Source organism: Panthera pardus, unplaced genomic scaffold, assembly GCF_024362965.1.
Source record: "Panthera pardus isolate Hobbes unplaced genomic scaffold, ASM2436296v1 HiC_scaffold_27, whole genome shotgun sequence".
NCBI lineage: Eukaryota > Metazoa > Chordata > Mammalia > Carnivora > Felidae > Panthera > Panthera pardus.
The window spans coordinates 18,006,705-18,018,737 of NW_026526843.1; the positions used below are offsets into that span (position 1 = coordinate 18,006,705).

General features: G+C 39.2%; 1 long non-coding RNA gene across 9 annotated transcripts in view; it reads left to right on the forward strand.

Annotated features, from left to right (window-relative positions):
• Positions 1-12,033, forward strand: part of LOC109258711 (uncharacterized) — a 275,809-nt gene that overhangs the window by 84,391 nt on the left and 179,385 nt on the right. For 6 of the 9 annotated variants that reach the window (XR_008418382.1, XR_008418384.1, XR_008418386.1 and 3 more), the window contains one exon: positions 2,920-2,995. The exons of 2 other annotated variants lie outside the window; for them this stretch is intronic. This is a non-coding gene — a long non-coding RNA (uncharacterized LOC109258711). The remainder of the gene's footprint in view (positions 1-2,919; positions 2,996-12,033) is intronic. One more of the 9 variants, XR_008418387.1, reaches the window with a different exon arrangement.

A 12,033-nucleotide genomic window follows, 5' to 3' on the forward strand; every position in this document is an offset into this window, starting at 1 on the left:
AAACTGAAAAATTGCAATAGATTGAAGGCAACTAGATTGGACTAAAGAGACATGACGACTAAATGCAACGTGGTATCCTGAATTGGATCCTGGAACAGAAAATGGACATTAGTGGAAAACTAATGAAATCCAAATAAAATCTATAGTTTTGTTAATAGTGTTGTACAAAGGTTAATTTCTTAGTTTTGATAACTGTACTGTGGTTATATAAGATTTTGGCATGGGGAATGCCGGATGTGCAACAGCTGTCTCTTCTGTTTTTTCAGCTTTTATGTAATTTTAGAATTATTTAAAAATAAATTTAAAAAAATACACCCCCCCCCCCCAGGGATTCTAATGTGGAGCCTGGGCTGAATATTGCTGCTAATTCATCCATTAGGCCTTGCCTCATGGGTCTACACTGTATTCTCCTACTCTACCCTTCCCTTCCGCCATCAAAGTTGCCCTGCTCTGGAGGGATTTATTCTCAACTGGCTACCAACCTAAACAGGATGAGGCAAGAAAAATCTTTCTACCACTATCCTAGTAGGAAATTCACTCCAAAATTACTAGCATGGGCACTAGCCTATCTCCTCCAGCCTGGTGCCATTATATAGTAAGAATTTCTATCTCAGAGGTTCATTCCTTTGCGTAAAGCATCATTACATCATTTTTTAAGCAGCACTTATGGATGTTGGAACATGAATTCAATAAGAATTATGAGTCATGTGAATTGGTGTTTCAGGACTTTTCCTGTAACACCACAAAACACTGGGCATCCATGGACGAGAAAGATAAATTTGTCTAGAGTCCCCCACAATCCATTTTCACTATCTAAACAGAGAAGGTTGGCCCTTGGTTGGAGGCAGGAGGCTGACATTGTGTGTGGTTAGAGTCAGGTGCTTCAAGACCTTGAAAAGGAAGGACGACCATAGAGGGTGATGCTTCAGTCTTAGACAACTGCCTTAGGAAGTGATAGTCAACATCTTGGATAGCAAACTCCTGTTGCTATGACAGCTTCTAAGAGCACACTCAGTTCATCAGAGCCTGGGGCTTATTCAGTTGGCTCCACCCTCTTCCTGGAGTGCTGTGTTTATTAAGAGGGCCCTGCCCTTTATTTTGCTAGGATTAGTCATTATGGGTTGGTGAACTGCCCTTTTTCCCCCTCCACCCCAGCTTTTCATCTGCACCCTAGAAGGGAGGGCTGTGTCTTTGGGCCTGCTGAGAGTCCTTCAAGAGAGCTGATCTGAGAGAAAATTAAGAACAGCTGGGGGTAGACACAATGACATCATATGCCTCTAGCATAAAAGGCAGCTCAGAAACTCCGATTCAAAAAGGAGAGAAAAATAATGGGAATTGGAGAAAGGGGCTGAGACTTGGGAACTATGCAAAGGCTGATTACTGGGGAAGACAACGGAGAAGATTAAGCTGGGAGCACAAGAAGTAGCTGAGATATTGGAACGCTGAGTAGGGACCTATTAATGTAGTATTTAGCTTTAGGAGTCTATAGACATAACAGCTAAAGCTAAACAAGGACATATTGGTAAAAGCTGTGAAAATGCCCTGAGGCAGCCTATAGTTAAGAGTAAAGTTAACAAAGGAAATGGTTAGACTGAGCTTTATTACAGAGTAAGTTACAAATTGGACCCTTTGCATAAAGACTTTCTTCTTTTTCGATTGTTCTATATGAGATTGCATGGTGTATATGTAAAAGTATATTTATTTACTTTTTTGTTCTAGAGAAATTGATTCCTCTACATAAAATACTGATGGTTGTTTGGAGTGGTATATCTTTATGAAACTGAATGACAAACTTGTACAGCTTGAAGAGACATTAGAGATGATGTAGTTCAACCCTACTTTTACCCATGAAGAAATTGAAGTCTAGAGAGTTAGGTCATGTCAAGATCACACAGCTATTATGTGACAGAGTTATAGTTGGAACTTAGGTCTACCAATTCCCAGGCAAGTGCTGTTTTCACCCCACATCGATTTTACTTAGTTTAGGCATGCCCAAAGAGAGTCCAAACTTCTGTCCATATATTACCACTAGTGACTGCCAGTGGCTGTCACAAGTAAAAAGCAGACCATCTGGAATGAACCAAACTGTCTGCACAGAATTTTCTCAGAATCCTTAACGTATCAGGCATGATGTGAAAAGGTCACAATGAAAAACAGAATGCCAAGATGGCATTTATTTTATTACATCTTTTTTCTATGTGCCATCCTTAAACATAATGATGTTGCTCTGTTTAGCAGTTTTTGAAATATTATATTATCAAGTTTAAATAGCAATATCTGGCAGTATGTAGTTATGTTATCTGTTTAAAGCAGCCACACACACAACTGATACTTCAAGCTGTGCAATTATGGCAGTTGCTACCAGTTGGTGATACCTTAATTGCAAGTTTTTTCTTTGATAGGTGAATAAACCTTTGGAAGGGTGAATGTACAACATAAACCAAGTAGAATAATAATGGAGCTTCTATTATTCATCTGAGAAAGTGACAACCCAGGTGGTCTGCTCAATCAGAAAACTGCTGTTGTAACCTTAGAAATTACTGAGCATTGGTCCTCTTAAATAACATGTCTTATAAGGAGTGTAACTATTACAAAAGAAAGACAACTTAACAAATCCTATTAGACAAAGCAGAATTAATGAACTAGTCAAAACAATAATTGAAAATAAACTAGAATATCGTTGAAGAACTAAGGAACATATTGGTAACATGAAGTAGGAATAAACAGTTACCAAGAAGCATTCATAAATACAAGATATGAAAAATATTAGTTGAAGTAAAGAACTTGATTGGGAGTGAGGTTAATAATAAGATGGATACAGATGAAGAATGAATTAATGATCTGAATGACCAGATTGGATAATTTTCTCAGAAGAAGTCAGAAAGGGAGAAATAGTTGGAATTTTTTTTTTAATTTTAGGGATATAGAGGATGGAAAGTGTCAAGTCAGTACAGCAAGAACCCAAGGAGAGTAAAATAAAGTAAGTGGAAGAAAGGTAAGTATTTGAAGAAATAAAGACCAAGAATTCCCCACTCTTAGTAAAACATGGATGACCTCAGTTTAAAAGAATTCAGCGTTTGCCAAACAGGGTATATAAGATAAACCCCATATCCAGACACATTGTATTAAATTAAAAAAAAAAATAAAAGACAAATAGAAGACTTCTCAGCAAGAAAGAGCATATCATCTACAAAGGAACAAAATCCTATTGAAGTCTCAATGCACAAAATACAGGAAGACAGTGGAGTGCTAAGTTTCAAAGTATGGAGGGGGAAAAACTTGGAACCTAGAATTTTATACCCAGCTAGATATCATTTAAATGTAAGTTTGAAATATTCTCAGGCATTAAAGTCCTCAAAAAGTTTACCAAAGACCTTTTTTAATAAGTCCAATAAAATAATACATACAATAGGTATAAATAGGTGGACTTCCCCAGATGACTCTCACAAGTATTTCTTTTTAAATTTTTTTTCAACGTTTTTTATTTATTTTTGGGACAGAGAGAGACAGAGCATGAACGGGGGAGGGGCAGAGAGAGAGGGAGACACAGAATCGGAAACAGGCTCCAGGCTCCGAGCCATCAGCCCAGAGCCCGACGCGGGGCTCGAACTCACGGACCGCGAGATCGTGACCTGGCTGAAGTCGGACGCTCAACCGACTGCGCCACCCAGGCGCCCCAGTATTTCTTTAATTTATCAGATGCATCAACACTCCTCTTTGGTGGCATCTCCAGGATGGAGTTCTTTGAAGGGAGCCACTCTGGAGTCTGTATGCTATTTTGTAGAAACCTTGAGGGGTGTATTTCTGCTTTTGTTAGTCTTGTCTTTTCTGTTAAGCTTACAAACTACCTGAGAGCACAATATTTCTTTCTCTATTCCCAGGAGTACTTGTCACAGGGTCCTTTACATGGTAGGTATTCATTAGATGTCTATTCCGGGAAGGAAGAGAATGAGACAGGGAGAAGGGGGGTTAAGGCTGGAACATGAAGCTATGATTTTTCCCATTCAAGAGAATAGCTGCTCTATCCTGTTTTTGTGACCTCCTAATGTGTGTCAGTGTTTTTCACTTCAGTGGACCATGTTTCCAATGTTAAGTTTGACTCTAAGTGATTCAAAGATAGTTGAGCATTATTCATTTCACTATCAAAATATTAAAGGCAACTTGCTTATTTTGACTCCATTTGATCATTTACTTGATCTTCCATGACTCTCAAACTCCCTCTGAGTCATTAACAATGGAAAGTGATATTCTTGCATGCCAGTAAATATTCCCAAGTCAGGAATAAGAAGGGAAAGTAATCCACAAGGGTTTTGTTTTGTCTAGAATTTGTCAGTACATCTCCACAGAGTTGGTGAAAATCTCCCTTCAGTGAGGCAGTTCTTTTTGCTCTTCTGTGACTGTACAACAATTGCCCACTGAGACAGTATGGGTAATGCACACCTGTTGGCATCCAAACCCTAAAAGTTTAGTTTTGAATCAGGGACCTTTGCATTTCAGGGAAGAGTTGGGTGGGTGGGTAGTAATACACACTTCTCCTTCCCTTGATACTGTTTGTTGGTGTTTGGAGGCGGACAGAACAAGAGGCACCAGGGCTGAGAAGGGCCTTAGAGTTATTCCCTTATACCCTTCTTGTAGGCAAATGTCATCTTTACCACCCATCTTAAAAAGCATTTGTGTATATTTAAGATACTTGCCTGTGAAGAGTTTTCAAACTTTCCATACTAATTATTTTGTTGCAAATCTCAAAGATAAGTTGCTGGCCATAACATAAAATTACAGTAGCAGGCCCTGAAAATACATGTATTGACCATGTGCATTTTGGAGGCCAACATTATCATTGGCAGCAAACGCCAGCAGATCCCCAGCCCACCATCCTCTGCTCTATGCTTTCATGTTTCAGTTCTTGGTCATGTGTTTTTAACATTGAGTTGAGGTTGTTAGCAGAAACTCTGGCATCTGGAATTAATTGAGTTGTTGCTCAGGTACTTGGAGTTTTAAAAACTCTAGGAAATCGTGTAACGTTTGGGCACGATGTGGGTTTAATTCAATAAGTAGTCATGGAGCACCTGCTCAGTGAAGGCTCAGCTCTGGGCAGTGCCCAGGTACACTTATCAGTGTAAAGGAGGTACCAGGGGAGGGGTACAAATGAACAGGAATTTTAAATAAGGGATAGAATATATCCTTGTGGAACAAAGAATTCTTGAGAAGGTGGCCTTGGGGACTGGCATTAAATAACAGAATTTCTACAGGCAGAGTCATTCTAGGAGGCAAGAACAGCTTGAGTAAAAGTAACAAAAGTGAGAAATCTTAGGATCCATTTAGGGCTACTAATAGTCGTCATGTATTGAGTCATTATTCTGTGCCATGCATAGTGTTAGGTACTTTGCATGCATTCTCTTGTTTTGTTGCCATTCACAGCAATCTCATTAGTTATAGGCAGTATCATCTCTACTATACAAATCAGGAGACTAAAGCTTAAAGCAATTAAGTAACTTGGTCACCTGCAAAGCCCAGCTCTGTTGGGCTCCAAATCCAGCCAGTCAGCCTGCCTGCCTTCGCCTTCCTTCCTTCCTTCCTTCCTTCCTTCCTTCCTTCCTTCCTTCCTTCCTTCCTCCATCTCTCTCTGTCTCTCTTTCTCTCTCTCTCTCTCCCTCCCTCCCGTTTTATTGAGATATAATTGACATATAACACTGTATTAGTTTAAGTTATACAGCATGGCGATTTGATATATGTAAATATTGTGAAGCAATTACCACAATAACTTTGGTTAACATCCATCAATTTACCATTACGCTCTATGCCTCAGAAATAAACGTGACTAGAAAGCAAGGTTCAGACCATGCTATGGAGAGCCTAACATGTTAAGTGAAGAATGCTAAACTTAAAGTGGCAGATTGTAAAGTTAAGGGGAAAGGGTTTTCCCTGTAACAGGAAGTAAATGGTCAGTAAGGGATCGTCAAACTAGAGACCAATGAACAGCTCCAAAACTTTTCTTCTTTCCTCATTTGTTCTGTCCCTTCTTGTTTGGAGAATGGGCTGAGTAGGAAAGAGACCTCCCTGTTTCTCTTAGGACTCTTGTATAGAATTTCCACTTTGGGGGATCCTTTTTGTTTTGTCCGATTTCTTACCACTGCACATTGTCTTACCTCTGAGGAGGGAAGTTCAGAATCTAAACTTTGTCTAACTGTAAAATTGGATTGCTTAAATTTCAGTTTCCATTGTGTTACCTTGGATAGCTAAAACCCCTGTTATCTTTTTGACTAATTCTTTAGTTTGGGTCTTCTTTTTTTTCCGATCTTTTTTTTAAGTTTATTTATTTTGAGAGGGAGAGTGCACCAGTGGGGGAGGCACAGAGAGGGAGGGAGATAAAGAATCCCAAGCTGGCTCTGCACTGTCGGCGCAGAGCCCAGTGCGGGGCTCGAGCCTACAAACCGTGAGATCATCACCTGAGCCAAAGTCAAGAGTCTGACTTAACTGACTGAGCCACCCAGGTGCCCCTGGTTTTGGTCTTTTATGTAGCTTCTCTTCTGGCATAAAAAGAGGATTCATTAATTGCTTATGGGTGTAATCTTCCTTCTCAGTCTCATACAAAAACTGGAAGGCCCTCTTGCCCTCACTTGATAGTTAGCTACCTCTTTTAACAACCTTGGTTTGGGATCCAGAAGGAGCAGCATATTAGGATCTTTAGAACCTCTAACATGCAATCCAGTTTTTGACCTTCCACATAAAAGATAACCTGAGGATCCCTTAATGAATTTGATATTGGTTTAGGCAGAAACTTTAAAAAAGATTTTATTTTGAAATAATTTTAGACTTGCAAAAAAGTTGCAAAAATAGTGCATAGAATTCACTTCATCCAGCTTCACCAAATGTTAACACCTTACATAATCATAGTAGAACTTAAAAACAAGGAAATTATCATTGATACAATATGATTAACTAACTTACAGACCTTATTCCAATTTTGCCAGTTTTCCCACTAATGTCCTTTTTCTGTTTAGGGATCTAATCCACCATCCCACTCCATCTGGGATAGTTCTTCAGTCTTTGTTTGTCTTTCATGCCCTTGACACTTCTTAAAAGTATTCATCAGTTATTTTGTAAATTGTCCTTCAATTTGGATTTATCTGATGTTTTCATATGATTATATTGAGTTTATGCTTTTCTGGCAAGAGCACCACAGAAGTATGTCTGCCCTCAGTGTGTCATATCTGGGGGTTCATGATATCTATGTGTCTCATTAATGGTGACATTAACTGTGATTATTTGGTTAAGGAGGTGTCTTCCAGGTTTCTGCATCATAAAGTTACTATTTTCCTCTTTATAATTGATAAGAATCTTGCGGAGGGGCTCCTGTGGCTCAATTAGTATAGCATGAAAGTCTTGATCTCAGAGTTGGGAGTTCAAGTCCCATGTTGGGCATATATTTTACTTAAAAAAATAAAAAAAGAATCTTGTGGAGAGATACTTTGAGATGATGCAAATATTATATTTGTCATTATACTTTTTCCCACTAATTTTTGCATCTCTCCATCTATCTTAAACACCATGAGTTCATACTGATACCTCAAATTCCAACCTAACAGCACAGGCCTCATTTCTGACCTTTCTCCTTTCCTTAATTTTTACCTCTTCTCTCCAACAGTGAGAAAGCCAACATTCATTATGTACAGTATATTAACAAATTTTATCAACCCTAGTGTATAGTGCTCTTACCTCCCTTCTTTTCACCCTGTTCCTGCCCATCCCCTTTAAGTAAGCAAGCTCATTCATTTCTGCTTGATCATTTCTGTGTTTTTGCACCAATGAGCAGATGCATGTACACTTTTTTATATACCATTCTTTCCTACATGAAGGATAGAGTAATATAGAAACTCTTCTGTAATTTGCTTTTTCTCACTTAACAGTATATCCTAGAAATCACTCCATGTCAGTTCATAGAGATCTTACTTATTCTTTTATGTCTTAGAACTGCATTGTGTATATTTCATAGTTTATTTAAACATTCTTCTATGTTATTGGCATTAGGGTTTTTTCAATATTTTGAAATAACAAACAACGCTGCAATTAAAAACCTGGTACATATGTATTTTTTATTGTCAGAGGTGTATCTTCATGGTTAATTCTTAGAATTGCTGAGTTGAAAGGTAAGTGCATGTTAGTTTTGTTGGCCAATGGCAAATTCTCCTCCATGCGAATTGTACCAATGTACATTCCCACCAGCAATGTTTAAGAGTGCCTGTTTCTCTGCAGTCTCACAAATAAAATATATTTTCATTCTTTTACATTTTCATCAATCTATAGGTAAGAAATAGTACCTTGGTGTTGTTTTAATTTGTATTTCTCTAATTTTGAGTACGTTGGAGCATCTTTTCACATGTTAAAGGATATCTAGATAGATAGATAATTTGTGAATTATCTGTTCATGCCTCTACCCCCTTTTCAATCAATTTTTTATCCTTTTCCCCTCAATATTTGAGTGTTCTTCATATTTTAGGAAACTAGCCTTTTGTGATATATGCTGCAAATATTTTCTCCCAGTTTATCAATTGTTCTTTCACTTTATTTTTCATCTTTTTTTTTTTTGCTGTGTGGAGATTTGCTTTTATATTGATCAATTTGTTAATCTTTAGTTTTCACTGGATATTGGATTTTTTTCTTTTTTTTAATGTTTATTTTTGAGAGACAGAGCATGAGAGGGGGAAGAGCAGAAAGAGAGGGAGACACAGAATCTGAAGCAGGCTCCAGGCTCTGAGCTGTCAGCACAGAGCCTGATGCGGGGCTCAAACCCACAAACTGTGAGATCATGACCTGAGCTGAATCAGATGCTCAACCAACTGAGCCACCCAGGTGCCCGTGATTTTTTTTTAATGTTTATTTATTTGAGAGAGAGGGAGAGGGAGAGAGGGAGAGAGGGAGAGAGGGAGAGAGAGAGAGAGAGAGAGAGAGAGAGAGAGAGAGAGAGATAGACAATGAGCAGGGGAGGGGCAGAGAGAGAGGAAAACACAGAATCCGAAGCAGGCTCCAGGCTCTGAGCTGTCAGCAGAGAGCCTGACGCGGGGCTCAATCTCACAAACCACAAGATCGTGACCTGAGCTGAAGTTGGACGCTTAACTGACTGAGCCACCTAGGCGCTCCAGTTTTCACTGGATATTGAGTTCATTTTAGTTATAAAGCCTTTCCCTGCAGCATGATAAAGAGGAATTTGTATATGTTTTCTTCTAGTACTTGTATGATTTCAGTTTTTACATTTAGATCACCCCCCCTTTTTTTTTAGTTTTTTCTCATGTATGGTATGAAGTATGGATCTTATGGTTTTCCAATGGTCCCTGAATGATTTATTTATTTATTTTAAATGTTTTATTATTTATTTTTGAGAAAGACAGGGACACAGAGCATGAGCGGGAGAGGGGTAGAGAGAGAAAGAGACACAGAATCTGAAGCAGGCTCCAGGCTCTGAGCTGTCGGCACAGAGCCCGATGCGGGGCTGAAACCCATGAACTGAGATCGTGACCTGAGCCAAAGTCGGACACTTAACCAACTGAGCCACCCAGGCGCCCCATCCCCGAACATTTTATTTAAAAATGACTTGAAATGCGTCTTCATCAATGGTTTGAGATGCCACTTTTATACTAAATTTCCATATATGCTTGAGTCCATTTCTCAATATCTTTAAATAAGAGGATGTTTATACCCATTCTCTCTCATTACCTGGCATCCAGCAAGTTCCCTGTAACTAGGAATTTCCACAATTCCTAGTGGAAAATCCTATTGCAGAATGTGCAATAACTGGAAAGCCAGAATAAAGGGAAGGTATAGTCATTGCTAATCTGACAGTCCAGTGGTGGTAACTTCAATCCCATGCAGTTCTGGATTTAATCCAGAATCTTCCCAGTCAGGAGATGCCTTTGCATGGTAGGCCAGAAGCAGACAGTACTTTGGAGACTTTTGGAAGATTATGGAAAGCTCACTTTCAGTACACTTGGACTTGCATTCCTATAGTTTGCCCAGGTACTGTTGTTGGTTGGCTTTCTTTTTAAAACACTGTCTTTGGCTTCATTGGGACCAGCAGATTCTGCAAATGGACTGCCTAGAGAGGAAATATCCCACCATTATGGGAGGAGATTCAGTTCTGTATTTATTACCTTTGGCAAACTCATGATGCAGTAACTGCAAAGACACACTAATCACTCCAGTACCAAAACTCTCACTCCCACAACACCTGTGTTTAATGATGGTTTTTGTTTTCTGTATTTATGATACTTTGACATTTTGGACCCTTATGGACCCAGAGAGGGACTGCTTCTCCCAGAGTTAGCTAATTTTAGAGATAACTTGCCTGCAGCACATCTTTTAATGAAAACCAACTAATCCTGAGTCCATATCCCACCCTTCTTTTATCAGGCTTCTAGAGCCCAGGACCATATCCCTCTGCACTAAATCACCCTAGGGCTAGGTACTAGACAGCTAGGGACCAGCCCGATAGCCTAGAGCCTGTCAAAGTTATTCAAACTATCTGATCCTAAACCTATTCTTAAACCTACTGTGCTGCTTGCTTGCCCTGTTCCTTTAGCTTCCTCTCTCAGAAAACCATAATAAAGGCTTTTGCCTATGCTTTCCTTTTACTCCTTTTGCCTTCTGACTGACCCTGGTGCTTCCCCATATGGCTCTTCATGATGTGGCATGTCCCTTTCTTGGAAACTGTCACAAAATATTTTTTTAATTTATTTTGATGGGGTGCCTGGGTGGCTCAGTCAGTTGAGCAACCAACTCTTGGTTTTGGCTCGGGTCATGATCTACCATTTCATGGGTTCGAGCCCCATGTCAGCACTGATAGTGTAGAGCCTGCTTAGAATTGAGAGAGAGAGAGGGAGGGAGGGAGGGAGGGAGGGGGCAAGGGTCAGAGAGAGAGGGAGAAAGAGAGAATCCCAAGCAGGCTCTGTCAATGCAAAGACTGATGTAGGGCTTGAACCCATAAAATGTGAGATCATGACCTATACCAAAACCAAGAGTCAGTTTCTCACCTGACTGAGCCACCCAGGTGCCCCCAAAATATGTTTTCAATGGCAGTTGTCTCCTGATCTCACTATACCTGAATAATAATAAAACCTACATTTTAAAACACCATAAGAATGCAATCAACCAAACCTAGAGTGTAGGAAAATTTACAGGACAAATTGCTTTATTTTTACTAATTTAATTGGTTAAAAATATAGCTTTCATTACTGTTGAAATTTTGCATTCTTTGATAACTAGTGTGACTGAATTTTCCTTACTGATTTAGTAGTTGTGTTTTTTCCTGTGAAGAAGTGACTTGTGTATTCTCGTCCTTTGACCATTTTAGTTAGAATGTGTTTTAAAACAAACTTGATCAGGGCGCCTGGGTGGCGCAGTCGGTTAAGTGTCTGACTTCAGCCAGGTCACGATCTCACGGTCCGTGAGTTCGAGCCCCGCGTCAGGCTCTGGGCTGATGGCTCGGAGCCTGGAGCCTGTTTCCGATTCTGTGTCTCCCTCTCTCTCTGCCCCTCCCCCGTTCATGCTCTGTCTCTCTCTGTCCCAAAAATAAATTAAAAAAAAAAAACGTTGAAAAAAAAAATTTAAAACAAACTTGATCAAAATGATTCACAGATATAATTATAAAATGTAAGATATAAAACTTTTGAAGGAAAGCATAGGAAAGAAATGTCCAGATCTGGGGCTTGGTGAAAAATTCTTAGACTTGACTGGAAGGTATTATGCTAAGTGAAATTAGTCAGAGAAAGAAAAATATCATATGACTTCACTCATATGAAGACTTTAAGAGACAAAACAGATGAATATAAGGGAAGGGAAACAAAAATAATATAAAAACAGGGAGGGGGACAAAACATAAGAGACTCTTAAATATGGAGAACAAGCTGAGAGTTACTGGAGGGGTTGTGGGAGGGGGGATTGGCTAAATGGGTAAGGGGCATTAAGGAATCTACTCCTGAAATCATTGTTGCACTATATGCTAACTAATTTGGATGTAAATTAAAAAAATAAAATTAAAAA